At 45.6% G+C, this 16,543-nt stretch overlaps 1 protein-coding gene and 1 pseudogene across 1 annotated transcript in view; both read left to right on the top strand.

Annotated features, from left to right (window-relative positions):
- The window catches only part of GIGYF2 (GRB10 interacting GYF protein 2), a 1,722,773-nt gene that overhangs the window by 210,996 nt on the left and 1,495,234 nt on the right, over positions 1–16,543 (top strand). The gene's annotated exons all lie outside the window — the stretch shown is intronic.
- LOC147683416 (uncharacterized) lies at positions 1,326–15,783 on the top strand (annotated as a pseudogene).

Below are 16,543 nucleotides of genomic sequence, written 5' to 3'. Positions count from 1 at the left end.
GTAAAACTCGACGAAGAGAAGCAGAAGGCAGATTTCCTTCTAGAGACACTGCTCCCCACACAAACCAGGAGCCAGTACCTGCCCATGCTAGAAAGCGTCATGGCACAGGGGAGAGAGGCTTTCAAAGAACCTGCAAAGCAGTCACACCCAGGACGGAGAAAGTACAAGCACTCCTCCAAGGACCCCCCCTACATTCAGGGCTCGGTCTCAGCAGACTCCATCATCGCAGCCACGGCAAGGAAGAGGGCCAATGTGCCAACTAATTCTGGGCCAGACAAAGAAAGCAGAAGGATGGACCTGGCTGGGAGGAAAATTGAATGGAATGCTGCAATGCACTGGCGCATGGCAAATTCCAACGCACTGCTAAACAGGCACCAGTACCAGATCCTGGAAGAACTGGGCCAGTTAATAAAGAACATGCCTCAGGAATTCAAGCAAAGAGCTGAACACCTTGTCGAGGAGGGGAAGAATGTGGCAAATTCTTGCCTCAAAACCGCCCTGGACGGAGCAGACCCCTACAGCAGACTCATGATGATGGGCATCACGGAAAGAAGGCAAGCCTGGCTCAGGGTTTCAGGCTTCAAGCCGGAAGTGCAACACAGCATACTGAACACCCCGTTCAACGGAGAGACATTGTTCGGGGCTCCAGAGGATGAGAAGCTCAGCCAGCTGAAGAAGAATAACAAGACTGCAAGATCCATGAGGGCATTGCAGTTCAGAGGTACTAAGAGAGGTACCCCGTCACGGTGGCCTGACGGAAGAGGAGGAAACCAGCCAGCGTCATCGCACTAGGCGTTCCGACAATCCCACCAGGCCGACACAGACACAGCAGGGGCAACAGAAGCAGTCCTGGCAGTACCAGCCAAGAGGCCAGTCCTTTCGCGGGAGAGGAAATGGACGTGGTCAGAATAAGAGAGGGTGACAAGAACCCCCCTCTAAGTGACTTAAGCAAGCTCCATGTGCCCACCCAAGCAAAAACTCCCAGGGTGGAGTACAAATACAACAGACAGGAGTTACGCAAAGTAAACACCTGCGAGCATGTAAGACCAGTGGGAGGAAGACTAAAGCACTTCCAGGAGTGGAAGAAAATAACCTCAGACAAATGGGTACTCAACATCATACAATTCGGGTACTACATAGAGTTGGAAGGGAAACCAACGAACCGAAAGCCAAAAAGAAGGGCGCTAGCACGGAAAGAGCTAGAGCTCCTCCAAATGGAAGCTAAAGAGCTCATGCAAAAGCAGGCCATAGAACCAGTACCTTACAGAGAAAGGAACAGGGGCGGGTACTCAACATACTTCCTGATACCAAAGGTAGACGAAACAATGAGACCCATCCTGGACCTAAGGTTCTTAAACAAAATCATAAGGACGCAAAAGTTCAAGATGACCTCCCTGCAAGAGGTACTTCCCCAATTGCAAGGCGGGGACTTCATGGTCACCATAAACCTCAAGGATGCCTACCTGCACATCCCACTGAACAGAGGGCACACGCATCTGCTCAGATTAGTCATCGACAAAAACCATTACCAGTTCACAACCCTGGCGTTCGGCCTCAAATCGGCACCAAGGGTCTTCACAAAGTGCCTCGCTACAGTCGCAGCACACCTACGAAGGGAAGGAATACACATATACCCTTACCTGGATGACTGGCTAATAAAAGCAAGCTCATACAGAACGTGCAAGCAGCACGCACAGAGGGTGACAAGCACGCTGATGAACCTGGGATTCTCCATCCACTGGGGGAAATCCTCAATGGAACCAGAACAAATAAAAATCTTCCTGGGAGCACAGATCGACACCTTACAAAGCAAGTTGTTCCCCTTCGAGAAGAGAACGATAGCGCTGGTGAAGGAGACGCAGCTCTACCAGAAGGGGCAAGCTCGGACAGTGAGCAAAATCATGGGCATGATGGCATAATGCATACACCTAGTGCCAAATGTACGGCTACACATGAGACCTTTACAGGAATGGCTACAAGAACAATGGTCACAAGCTACAGTTCGTTAGGAGGATCTAGTGGTTGTAATGCACTCAGTGCAGAAAGAGATGGCATGGTGGAACATGGGGAATATAACAAGGGGGAAGCCTCTGATGCCACCAACGCCAGCAATGACCATCACCACAGACTCATCCCAGAAGGGTTGGGGCGTTCACATGGAGAAACTCGTAGTGAGGGGTCTGTGGGCACCAGCAGATGCGGTCAAACACATGAATTACCTGGAGTTGAAGACAGTTTTCCTCCCTATAAAGGCCTTCCAGATGAAACTGTACAACCAGAGAGTGTTGATCCAGACAGACAACACAACAGCGATGTTCTACATCAACAAGCAGGGTGGGACACAATCAGCCCCGCTTACGAAGCTAGCGCAGGAAATATGGAGATGGGCCATCCCACTCAAGATAGACCTGCTAGCCATACATCTACCAGGGAAGGACAATGTAGAAGCAGCTTGGCTCAGCAGACAGACATCGGCATCCCAAGAGTGGGAGCTCAATGCACAAGAGACAAGGAGGCTGTTCGTCAGGTGGGGGACACCGTCGGTGGACCTATTTGCAACACAGAATGCAAAATGCCGAAACTTCGCATCCAGGCAGCCCGGGGAGGGCTCCCTGGCGAATGCCCTATGGATAGACTGGTCCAGGACATTTGCTTATGCTCCCCCCCCCCCCCCCCCCCCCCCCCCCCCCCACCAATACCGCTGATGCACAGGGTACTCAGCAAGTGCAGAACAAGCAACATGACCCTGATACTGGTCGCACCGCAGTGGGCCAGGCAGACATGGTACTCACAGATCATGGAGATGACACAGAGTGCACCCCACAGATTCGGGAGAAGGAAAGACCTACTCTCCATGCAAAACGGAGAGGTGCTGCACCCGGAGCCAGAGAGCCTGAGCCTAGTAGCGTGGCTCTTGAGGACATAGTTTGCGCATCTGAGACTGCCAGAAAGCACCCTGAGGGTTCTTCGGGAGGCACGAAAGCCCAGCACACGGAAGTGCTACGTATCAAAATGGAAGAGATTCACACTGTGGTGCAGGAGGGAAAAGCTGCACAATAGGATGCAGAAGGACTCAACGGTGCTAAAGTACCTCACGCACCTGCTCGACGGGAATCTGAGCTCATCCTCATTAAGAGTTCACTTGGCAGCGATAGTCGCTTACACAAGAGTAGAAATATGCAAGAGTTTCTTCACGTCACAGGTCGTTAAGAGGTTCCTTGAGGGAGCAAAGAGGATCGCACCTCCAAGGAGGGTGCTGCCACCTGCATGGAACCTTAACCTAGTCCTAACGGAACTCATGAAAGATCCTTTCGAGCCAATCCACAAGGCCTCCCTACAAATGCTGACCATGAAAACCGCTTTCCTAGTAGCAATCACCTCACTGCGCAGAGTGAGCGAACTACAGGCGCTAACGCTACAAGAACCCTACATCCAGATACACAATGATAGGCTGGTGATGAGGACGGATCCACACTTCATGCCAAAGGTGGTGTCTAGGTTCCACATGAACCAGACTATACAAATACCAAGTTTCTTCCAGAAACCAGCCACAAGCGCTGAAAGGGCACTGCACACCCTAGACACTAGGGCAGTCATGCACTACATTGAGAGAACAAAGGAACACAGGAAAACAAAGCAGTTCTTTGTGTCCTTCGCTAACCGTTTCATGGGGAAACCAGTAAGTAAAGGGACAATTGCGCGATGGATCGCCCAAACAATACAGTTCTGCCACGAACGGGCAGAACAGGAACTAGCAGAGGGGACGCGTGCCCACTCTACCAGGAAAAAGGGAGCGACAATAGCTTTCCTAGCTAACACACCCATTCAGGACATATGACTGGCGGCAACATGGGCTTCAGTGCACAGGTTCACGAAGCACTACTTTGTGGATATTCAGATGAACAAGGAAGCACAAGTCGGACAAAAGGTGCTTCAACACATATTCAAAAACCAACGCTTATCTTCCACTCAGCCGCCACAAACATGAGAAACCGCTACAAAGTCTATGCACAGCATATTGAATCCACAAAGATTCACGCTGCAAAACGAATAGTTTCTTACCTGTCGGTGTAGTTTTGCAGCTTGAAGATGTTTCTGGATTCACTAGCGAACCCACCCACCTCCTCCAGAAAGATGAGGCTGGAGAGGAAAAGGTGGTTGAAACCGAGACAATACTTGGAAAAGAAGCCTTAGAGGCTAAAGCAGTGAATGACTTAGTTGAACATTGCCATACCTTCGGAAACAGAACGAACACGAGAAAAAAGAATCGGACGATGGCGCCCAAGAGTGGGAGCTTCCGTACCGACGTCACCGGAAATACACCAAAAGGTGGGACGTCGACGTCCACCTGGGCTGCGAAAAAACAAACGAACAAAGAAAAGACTATGATTCCGGACCCAACTACCAGACCGTGGAATAATGCACAGCATTGTGAATCCAGAAATATCTTCAAGCTGCAAAACTACACCAGCAGGTAAACTATTCGTTTCATGGCACCAGTAGTCTGTTTATTGCATGGCTCTGTGTTCCTGGCATGGAAAGTCGTGGACAGAACTGACGTCAGCACGCATGGGTGGCGCCTAAGTAGTCTCCGTGACGTCATCTCAGCGTTTATGATGCCAGCGATGGACGCAGAGCTGCAGGACGCCAGCTACTGACGCGCAGGGGTACTGCTAGCAAAACTTTCCGTATCCAGTCTGACGCCTGGGGGTAGTCTAAGGTAAGGTATCTATCACGAACTAATGTCTCTTACGGATATATCATTACACAAGGAGTAACTTGTGCATTAAACCGCATCTGTTGAAAAAGGCGCATCATTGCATCTCTTACCACACTTGCAGGTCCATGGTAATGTCTTGCTGAGTTGTATTGCGAGTTATGATGTGTGTCTACTACAGGAGACATGGGCTACCAAGAGAGTTTATATAGATGGATACATATCCCTAAATGTAGCTGCTAAACCAGCACTTCACTTTGGCAGAGCTAGTGGAGGGCTCCTAACTGTGATTAAGAATGGTCGCTTCAGCACCTTTACCGCTATAGAAATAGACTGCTTAGATTTAATGGGAACATTAGTTACCCTATCCTCTGTTCTTTCTTTGGCAATATTTAATATTTGTCAGGTCAACTCTGGCTAACGACTCGTCTACGACTCTAGCACAATTAGACACTATACTGGATAACTTCTCCCCGGATACAAGCATTATAGTGGCGGGAGATTGTTTTTTTTTTTTATTTAAACATTTTTTATTGGAAATTTCAGGGATTAGTAGCATACAAATCAGAAGTAGCAATGTACATATAATCATTACATGCCATTATACAGTATTCAAAGTGGATATAGCCTGAATATTCGCATAGAAAGGCTATAGGTCCCTCGATGGTGTTCATGGCGATGGAGACGGTCTCTATGGTATTGTGGCAATCCGCCGTGAAGCCTTTCTAGACCGGGCAACTGAGATGATAGAATTCAATAGGGAATGGAAGGAAATGAAGTAAGTAGGAGGAAGAAGAGCAGAGTAGAGAGAGAGAGCAAAGGATAGGTGTAAGAGGTAAGAGGGAAAATACACGTTGTAAGATGTGAGAAGTAAGGTGTGACACCACGATGCGGCATAGTAGTACAGGGTATGGGAAATCAGAGGTTTATGGGTTTTGAAGTATATATCCAGTGAGTTCCAAAGTTTCCTTTGTGAAGGGCGTCCTGGTGTGTTTTGTAGAGAGATGTTGTCAGCCCCTCGTAGGTTAATCACCCACTTTAGCCAACAGGCAAAGCTTGCCTTTTAGTGTTTTTCCAATTGTTTAAAATGACTTTCACGGCCGCCGTGAGGAGGAGGTCTAGGAGGGCCCTGTCAGTTTCTGGGAAATGGGTCTCCTTTGTAAAGCCGAAAACAAGATAGGGGAGTTCTTTGGCAGGTGATATATTAAATATTTTGTGGATGAAGTCAAATACCCTATCCCAAAACGTTGCGACGCAGTCGCATTGGAGGAGGAGGAGGAGGAGGAGGAGGAGGTGGTCCAGGTCTCCTTCAGCCCTCTTGCAGTTTCAGCAAAATGCGTCATAGCTGAGTTTGTGTGCGTATAGGCGGGACGGTGTCCATAAGACTTTATGCATGATCCACAATTTGGCTTATGATAATGTAGGGCTAATTTTATGGCTCGTGCAAGATTTCCACGCCGCGGACCACTCCAGCTCTGAGAAGGAGGCGATTGACGACCAGAACTGTGTTGTTTTGGTATTTAGCATGGACGATTGTGGGCTCAACAAGTTATACAGCCTCGAGACCTGGTGGCCGATTTTATTTAGGGAGGAGAGGAGTGATGGAAGAGCCGGTTGTTTGGATGTCAATCCCGCTTTTGTAAGAGCAGTTTTGATGTTAAGGAATAAGTAAAAGTCGGAACTATCTATCCCAAAGTTCGATTGGATTTTTGTAAAGGGCAGAGGGTAGCCATTATCATAGAGTTGGTGGGGGAAAATAATTCCTTTCTCAATCCAGGTTGGGTTGAATTATGGTTTATTTTTGTAAGTGATTGAGGGGTTTTTCCAAATCCCTTCCCACCTAGATTTTCTTATCGATGATTCTAGCAGTTTATCTATTCTTAGTAAAGCTATTTTGGTGTTGGTGAATATGGGTTTAGAGCACAGGAGTTGATTCGCATTCATTGATAAGATCGAGATGGGAGGAATGCCATCCAGGAAAGCTTTTTCGATGTCCAGCGACACCGGTGTATAGTCCACTGGGGGGGGGACAGCCAATAGGATCCCTGTTTCGCTAGAAAGGATATTTGATATCTCTTAAAATGTGGGAGATTGACTTCACCAATGGATTTATCTAATCTCAGTTTTTGCAGGCTGATACGTGCTTTTTTCCTTTTCCAAATGAAATTGTTAATCATTTTGTCCAACCTATTATGAAAGTCTTGGGATAGCATCAAGGGGAGCATGGTAATTAGGTAATTTACTAGTGGAGTAATCCTCATCTTGATGGTCTCTAGTCTGCCCCACCAAGTGATGAATCGGGGCGACCATACGTCTAGTTGAGTTTTTATTTTCTCTAGAGTGAGTTTTTCATTGTGTTGGAGGGTCTCTAAGATGGAACTTCCAAATTCTATACCTAGGTATTTAATGTGATTGGTTTGCCAGACTAATCCTGATGTACCTAAAGATTCCTTATTAGTGAGTACGTTGAGGGGTTTTACCTCAGATTTATCGCGATTAAGTTTATAGCTTGACTGCTTAGCGTATGATTCTATCGAGTTCATCAGTGCGGCTATAGAGGTTTCAGGATTCTCATTGACTATCAGGATATCGTCTGCGTAAGCAGCAATTTTAATACTTTTATCTCCGAAGGTTATGCCACTAATATCTGCATTCTGTTGTATGTCGCGGAGGAGGGGTTCCAGTGCTAGAAGGAATAGAGCGGGAGATAAGGGACAACCCTGTCTGGTTCCTTGTTCGAGAAGGAATGGTTCTGATAGCGAACTGTTAATGGCAATTCTAGCCGAAGGGGAGGCATAAAATGACATGACCATGTCGATAAGTGTCATCCATGTTGAATATGTGCATGCATTGACGGAGGAAGGGCCACGACACCCTATCAAACGCCTTCTAAGCGTCCAGGGTGATTGCTACTGCGGGGGCATTCGATATTTTCGGCTTCTCCAGAACATGGCATAGGAGTCTCGTATTGTCGTTAGAAAGGCTGTGTTTCAGGAACCCCACCTGTGAGTTATTTATTAAGGATGGTAGAACGGCGTTTAGTCTGCCTGCTAAGGCTTTCGCGTAGATCTTGCAATGCAAGTTTATGAGGGATATCGGCCTATAGTTCTTAGGGAGTAGAGTGCCTTCCCCTCCTTAGGTATCACTATTATTGCTGCTTCACTCATTGTGGGGGTGGTTCTGTTTGATGTTGAAAAGGATTGGAACAATTTGAGGAGACGTGGGTTAAGTTGTTCCTCAAAGGTCTTATAAAAATTGGCAGTGAAGCCGTCTGGCCCTGGAGCTTTGTTTTTCAATGTTTTAACGGCGTTCGAAATTTCTGCTATGGTCAATGGTGCCCCAAGTTTTGCTTTGTCAGTCGGATAAGCGTGGGAGTTGGATTGAGTTTAGATGGTTGATATATTCTTCCATGTTGAATTGGTTGTTATTCTTGTAAAGATCCTCGTAAAAGGACTGGAATGTGTGGAGAATGTCCTTCTGTTTGGTTTTGATGGTATTGGACTGGTCCCTAATAGATGTTATATGGAGTTGCTTCCTCTTGTGTTTAAGATAGGAAGCGAGGAGTTTCCCTGCTTTGTTACCCGCACATAGCCTTAAGGCCTTGAATTTGTTAATCCATACTCCTGCCCTTTTACTAAGGGTGGCGTTGTATTTATATTTCAAATTGGTCAAACGGTCGATGGTAGCTTTATTGTTCAGATCAAGGGAGTGTTGCAACTCTAGCTGCTTGATTGTTTTCTCTAAAGAGTCTAGTTCGGAATTTAATTCTTTATTCATACGAGCCCTGATACCTATCAGCGTACCCCTTAATGTGGCCTTCAACGCGTCCCATACTAAGGCGGGATCTGTTTCCGGCTGTGAGTTTATCTGGAAGTATTCTTCTATGCATTGTTCTTTGCTTTTCTTCTCTGGCACTGATAATATCTCATCGTTGAAGCGCCACCGTCTAGGAGGGATAAGTGAATGTGAGCCTGCCAATTTCATATGGATAGCTGCATGATCTGACGCCAATATGGGGGCAATGTCCGTTTCGTCGATGAGGTGTATGTGAGTCAGATATCCATAAATAATCTATTCTTGAATAAGAGTTGTGGGGAGGGGAGTAGAAAGTATAGTCACGGCCATCCGGGTGTTGGAGGCGCCATGAGTCACGGAGGTGGAACTTGGAACACATTCTCTTCAATGCTTCATGTGCGCGTGTGGGGTGGTATGTACTCTTGGATTGCCTGTCTAGTAAGGGATCTAGTGGCAGATTAAGATCTCCCCCAACCACTAGGAGCTCATCTTGTGGAATATTTTCAAGTTCTTTCGATACATATTCCCAAAATTCCGGCAGGTCTGTTAGGGCCATAGATATTTGCTATATAGATATGGTCCTTGTCCCTTTGCAGATGTGCAATACTCAGTCTACCTTTGGAGTCTGTTGAGTGTGATATCAGGGCTAAGTTGGATTTTTTAGCAATCAGGGTAATCACCCCTCTTTTCTTTTGGGTCGATGGGGAACAGAGTCTGCGAGATCCAGTTTTGTGTAATGTTGTCGGCATCAGTCTGGGATAATTTGGTTTCTTGCATGAGAATGATGTCTCCTTTAGTCTTGCCCAAGTAATCCAGAATTTTTTTGCGCTTGACTGGATGATTAAGCCCCTTAACCTTTAGTGAAACAATATGTAGAGAAGTTGCTAATTTCTTATCTGAAGCCATGGGTATAGATTCAGTTTAACGTGGTCGTGGGTCGTAGCGTGCATCTCCGCACACACGGATACATTGCATTTACGAATACTGTAATTGTCATCGATGGGCGCCGAGGAATGACCTGGAATACGTTGCACGCATTGTGGTGGTGGAGAGTAATTAGTTAGTAAGAGGTATCTATGAAGGTATGAGAGGAAAAAAGAAAGAAAGGATAGAAAGAAGAGTAAAGAATGGGTCAGATATAGTACATAGCTGAGATGAACCTGAAACACCCGTTTTTACAACCCTACTGTCTCCCCACCCCCCCGACTGAGTCAGCCCCTCTTTGTCCCCCCCCTCTCCCCTCGGAAACTACCCCCCCCCCTCCCTCCCCAAAACTCGAACTGAAGAGCTGCGACAGCAGTGCTGTCGACGCTCACACAGGGACATATATGATAACATTCTGATAACATTTGTGTGAAAAACATTTCGATAACGTCTTGTAGGTGAAGCAACCTTTATGTAACGTCACTATATCAATATCTTAGAACAATAGACTTTGCCCAATGATAGGCGACGTAATAACTAAATTGAAGAAAATTAAGTAAAAATCACTGAGCTTCTTAATTAAAGAAATCCTCATATTTGCGTACGGCAAATATAACTGATGTAAGCAGTTCCGGTCTTGTGGAGGTACCTTTAGGTATTTAGAAAACTTGTAGAGACTAGAGATTTTTATGTGCAGACAATATAGCGTAAGTCTGTGTGCATCAACACAGTATAAGACGTTTGAACCCTGATCTCTATTAACTGAGATCACTGTGGAGGAAGATGAGCAGTGGGGAATTCTTAAATTGTTCGCGCCCCAAGGAAAAACCTTACAACATGTGCATTCCAAATAGTATCACTGATTATTGGCAGAGGTTTTCGAGCCCTCAATGGTCATACTATCTGACCCTCTGTGTGCACCAACATTTAAGAGAGGTATGTGTGCCAGTATAATTGATTATGTATTAATTGATGTGAGAATGTGGCCCCTGCTAGCCGATATGAAAATGAATGTTCGGTCCGATAGTGATCATAACTCTCTCGAGGTGACACTTGTTGGAGAGCCTCTGGTACACGGTGTGCTACCATGAACACAAATGTCCCTGTAGCACTAGTAACCAATAACCGTTGAGATGTTAAATTGCCTAAAGTTATGGCAAATCCAGATGTCTATTCAAAACTTTACAAACAGTTTGTTACCTCTTTTGACCAATATGAGGGGGATAGATCCTGAAAGAATACCTATCTTATCAGTCCACATTCAGTTGTTTGATAGTCTCCAAAATATATTTTATAAAATGGTGACTGTTACGAATGCGGTACATTTTAGGTATCATGTCTGGTTTGACTCTGCTTGTTAAGTAGCTAAGAGTTCACTAAAGTCTGCTATTGCTGAGGGTGATAGAGGTGAAATTTGCATCGCCAGAGGAATCTACAAAACCCAACTTAGACAGCCTAGAAGACATTGGGAAGACAAGTTCTGGCAGGATCTACCCAGTAAAATCAAGGACAGCAGATCATTTTGGAAATTAGTAGCATAAAATCACCTTGAAAGAGCTAAGTACCCGAGTTTTAATATATCTCCAGAAAATTGGGTGGCCCATTTTTCATCACTTTACTCGCTAAGGAAGCCAGAAGACATTGTTAGTATGATTAATATAGTAGAGGATGCTACTTTGCCTTCCATAGTGCAAGAACTGCATAGCCGCCCTGTTAAATGCAGTCTTGAAGAGACAAGTAGTGCAATACAGTCTCTTAAACTAGCTAAAGCACCAGGGCCTGATAAAATTCCAGGTGACCTTTTTAAGTCGGAGCCACTTATCTGGTCCACTTATTTTAACCTTTTATCAAATCCCATTTCGGCTGGGGGAGCGATTCCGGATTCATGGAGGGGGGCCGAGATATCTATTTTTAAAAAGCATTTGCAATGCAATAGGTCTCGCATTAGGAAAGTTTGAGCTATTGGTATTGTAAATGACAATTTTTTTATTTATGTGTTGGTTTTGAAAATAGCAAAATTAATAGCTTTATTTACAATGCCAATAGTTTTAACTTTCGCAAATGTGACACCTATAGCATTTGTAATGTAATATGTGTTGTATTTACGTGACTTAGATGTATTGATATTACAAATAACAATAGCTTTTATTTTTTTAAGTAATTAATACTTGTTATTGTAATTTATAATGGCAGTAGCTTAAACTTTTGTAAATAACTTTTGTGAAGATTATGTTCAGTGCATTTTATTGTGACAAATACAAGAACAGAAGTGCAATATTAACCTCTTTTTGTGACCCTTGTAATAAAGCTGGAAACATTGAGCGAACATATTTGAACCAGTTGTTGTTGAATGGTTGTACAGATTGATGCTGTGGTGGTGCTGAGTGATGCTGTGGTGGTGACGAGTGATGCTGTGGCGGGCTGAAACAGGAAAAGAATCGAAGGGAGGACAAGGGAAGGCTTGAGAGAAGGGAGGGGTCGGAGAGAGGTTGAGGGGAGAAGGAATAGCGGGTTGTGAAAAGAGAAGGAAGGGGTGAGAGAGGAGCGGATGGACTCAGAGAAAAGAGAGATGGGGAGAGAGAGGAGGCATTGATAGGTGAAAGGACTGAGTGATGCTAGGTAACGACCATATGCTGGAGAGGATGCGAGAACCTTCGCCCCACTCTGTGCAGGTGGACACGATAATAAAACAGGGAGCTGGAGGCGATGGTGTAAAGTGAGAGTCCAAGGAGGAGAAGCAAACGCCGGTGAGTGGGAAAGAACGAATAACAGGACTCACTCATCACCAGAGGCAGATGAAGGCAAACGCATGGAGAGAGTGGAGAGTGGAGGGCGGAGAAGAAATGAGGGAGGAAGCGTAGCTTAAGAAATACCAGAAGAGGCACAGAGACAGGAGGTAGAAAGGAGCGAGAGGCAGTGGATGGGAAGTGGGAGGGATGCCAGAGCTGTTTTGAGGCCGGGGTTTTTAGAGAAAAAAAACATTGCTCCCCACAAGAGACTGCAGTTTGAGCTCTGATTCTGAGCTGAATTTACCACCTTTACATCATCTGCGACACAGAGGTGCACAAGGGGACTAGTGCAGCCTTGTGAAATAATAAACACCGTTACTACGTCATCCCATCGCTCCCTATAAGAGACTGCAGTGCTAGCTCTGATTCTGAGCTGAATGTACCACCTTCACACCAGCCGCGACACAGGTGCACGAGCTATTCTGTAAGAATGCAAAAGGCGAATCACTGCGGTAATAAGGAGAGAAGGTGGTGCGAGTTATTCACATCAGCTGTTTGCAATGAAACAACACAACAAAAAGGCAGCGCTGGGAACTATTTACTAGACCCTGGGATATTCCGACATGAAAGGAAGCCTCTGGAAGATGGTGGGCAATGCGCTCGCTAGTGACGGAGACTAAAGTGGTAACTCTCACTTATTTTATCTACAATTCGATGTATTTCTAAGCGCTCAGCAGGACAGTTGGGTGTCATTTATTGCCGTACACGTGGTGCCATGTCTGTAAACACGCTTTGACCTTCCGGCTTGCTTAGAGATCGCATCTCAACACAGCTTAGAGTGGAACCTTAGATAGGACGGTTAAATAAGGAGAGGAATACTAATAGCCGGGACGGATACTTGTGGCTGGCAAAGCCTCCAGTCTCTACGTGCAATACCATTTGTTTACCCGGCATGTGCGATTAGCACTTCAGTAGTCTTCTAACATTCCCTGCAAACATATCCGTAAGAGGTCGGCATCTCTCCAAGATTTCCTGAGGGTTACCAAACAATAACTAAAGTGCGTCACTGTGCACGTTTGACGCAGAAACCGCCCAGCAGAAAACAAACTGTTGCGGGTGACACGCTGGGTTGTATGAACAAGCATGGCCAGGCATGCGGAAATCATTTCGGTTAACAAAACACATCCAGCAGCAACAATTAATAAACATAGGGAGTGTGCAAGGCATAACAAAGTGCATCGTACCATAAATAAAATGTAAAAAGCACACTGATTACTCACAGCTGTCGCTTAGCCTGACTGCAGAATTAAACCAGCCGTGAGCGTGCACATCCCGAAACCGGAAGTTCGGGAGCGTCACGCCTGTCGTGGGGCGGGACTTCCGTCTTCTGTGGGAAGCCCGCGCCCACGGAGTGGCTGGCCCAGAGGAGCAGTGGTGACGCGGGGCTCCCATGCCTGAGGTAGAGCCCCGCGGAGGCTGCAGAAGCCAGGAGTGGCGCCAATGCGGTGAGTGGGGCTTAGTTGTACTGGGGGTGGGGGCGGCGGCGGCTGTGTGTGTGTGTGTGTGTGTGTGTGTGTGTGTGTGTGTGTGTGTCTCTGTATGTGTGCATGCGCTCGTGTGTGTGTGCGTGTGTGTAACGCGAAGCGAAAGCAGGTGTGGCTGTGTGTTTGTGTGTGTGTTGGCCGTTACTGCATGCGAGAAGTGCATGAGGCTTGCAAGGGAGACAGGAGATGGGCACAGCGCGTAACTGTACGTGGTAAACGCGCGTGTGCCCCAGTCCGGCCTGCAGCCTGCGCATCTCCTGTCTCCCTTTTGGGGCCCTTAAAGCAGACTCGACAACTATAAGGGTATGTTGTATGTAGCATATATTGACCTTAGAGCTGCTTTTGATCTTATCCCCCGTTCCAACTTGTGTCCGGTTCTTTTTAATATAGATGTTCCCAGTAATCTTGTACATCTATTGAGTAAATTACATGAGAATAATTATGCCCAAGCACACTGGGGACCAAGTGGAGAACTGACTAATCTTATTCCATTTGCTGTGTGCTTATCCCCACTTTGTTTTCTCTTTATTTAAACAATGTGGTCAAGGTTTTGGAAAATTGTGTAAACGATTCTCCAATGCTAAATAACAGGAAGGTACCGATCCTACTTTTCGTAAACTACTCCCTACTCATTTCAAAGTCTCCCAAGGGTCTTCAGACCCTGGTTAATTAATTTCTAGGCTTTTGCAATGAGAGGGGGCTCGAGCTAAACGTTAACAAAACAAAAATTATGATTTTAGGCAAGGGGACCAAGAAAGTTAAAACGACTATTCTGGTTGGCAAAGACGTCCTTGAGAGGGTTGATAATTTTGACTACCTAGGAGTACGATTTATGGATAGTTTTAAATGGTTAAATCAGATCACGAAAAGTAAACTTCTTATTGAGCACAGGTCAAATGCTATTTTGAGAACACAAAAAAGAACGGTATCTCATGTAGTATCCCCCGAGATGGAGATTTACCGCGCTAAGGCGCAAGGGGCTGCCCTTTACGGGGCTTAAGTCTGGGGTCATGTTGATGTCCAGTCCCTGGCACTGGTAGAAAATAGTTTTGTAAGGAAAATGTTATGCCTCCTCCATAGTACACCCCTTATTCCATTGTATTTAGAACTGGGATTAAAAGGAGTAACAGATCTAGTGGCCCTGAAAGTGTTTACTTATTGGGTTCGTCTCTGGTGTACACCGGAGCTTGCTGATTATAGGGATTCCCTGTTTAAAGTTCTAAATATACCAGTTGCCAGATCACTCCCATGGACTAAACATGTGTTTTCGTGGTTGGGAAAGTTAGGTCTTTACAGATTTTGGGCTGATCCTACTAACTTAGAGAAAACTGATATACACCTTCTCAAAACTACCTATTAGAACATTATTAAAGAATGTATATTAAGAAAAAGTTCTGTCGGATCTTTGACCATTACATTTCTCGATTTTAAATCTACTCCACTATTAGAGGATTATATGGATTTTATACCTTTTGCTTTCCCTAAAAGTCTCTTCATATGGTTTAGTTTGGGGATATTACCTATAAGATAATTTACCCACAAATGGAATCAAGCACATCCAGTATTGACCTGCCCGATGTGTAATCAGTGTGACGAAAATGAATCACATGTGTTATTTTTCTGTCCGGAGTATTCCTTCCTTCGTAGGAGGTGGATCATTCCGATTTGTCGTGAACTGGGAATGCACAATATAAAATAGCACTAAGGATTCTAAAAACTGACCTCTCCCCTAGAACTGGAAACAGTCCAGCCCGAACTGCCAAGCAATGCCTTCCCTGGACCGCAAACAAGCATTCTGGGACCGGTTTCTGGCTAATCAGGCGTCATCAGCCAGGCTAGCTTGAATCCAGGGGCAAAGTGAGCAAGGGACCCTGGTCTGGGCATACCGCAGGGTCAAGACTGATTTGCATATGGCTGGGTCCGGGTCCAAACTGAAATGGCATGGTGAGCAAAAAGGAGATGGATTTAGGCCCAGATCTCTGTACTGGGGTGAAAGTATGACCTTGTTCTGCATTCTGTCCGTCAATTGTTGTTTTTGCAGGTGTCCTACAAAGGCATTCTCGCAGCTTGGTGAAAGCTGTCATACAACTGCCATCCGAAGGTACAAGATCAGACACGTCTTTGTGTGTCCACCTCTGTAGACGTTTTCTGTAGTTGGTGCACTCATGTTATGAATAGCTGCAATTGTTTCTTGTGACACTTTTCTCGCTCCTTTCTTAATATGATGTCCTAAGTAGAAGACTTCTGTTTTGATAAATTGTAACTTGGTTGGGAATACTTTGTCCGTTCTCATGTTACTACAACAAACAGAGAGGGAAGGGTCGTAGGGAAAATTTTAAAGACTAGCCCTGGTTCTTATCCCCTTTTATAACATGTAAACCACAAACAGAACCGGGGGTCTATAGGCCACAAAATCCAGCATGTAGTCCTCAACCTCACTGCGGTAGGGAGATGCCCAAATCAATTAGGTAAACGTACAGAAAAAAAGGATAACTAGTGCATGAGAACAAGGTACCGTGCAAGTAAAACAAGATCCATACACCTATATGTGGATTGCCATCAAATGGACTCAGTGTTAAGTCATATCATATGGTCCTCCAGCTCATGATCTGGTATATTCCTTGATCATATGGAATGTCCTCTCAAAAACCATAGGGAAGGTATTTACTGGCTGGGATGGTAGGTCCGAATTGTGAGTGTGGCCCTTAAACATAAGTTGGAAATGAGCCACCCATTCATCTTCTGTGATGAGAGCCAAGGGTGTTGCTTGCATCTTCAGAGAAAAGTGGTCTGTTAACAATGCCCCAAAACCGTGAGCCATTTCTCAAAGTGCT

The sequence above is a fragment of the Lissotriton vulgaris genome, chromosome 11, assembly GCF_964263255.1.
Source record: "Lissotriton vulgaris chromosome 11, aLisVul1.2, whole genome shotgun sequence".
Lineage (NCBI taxonomy): Eukaryota > Metazoa > Chordata > Amphibia > Caudata > Salamandridae > Lissotriton > Lissotriton vulgaris.
Note: the sequence above shows the minus strand (reverse complement) of the source record. Positions and strands in the feature narration are given on the sequence as shown.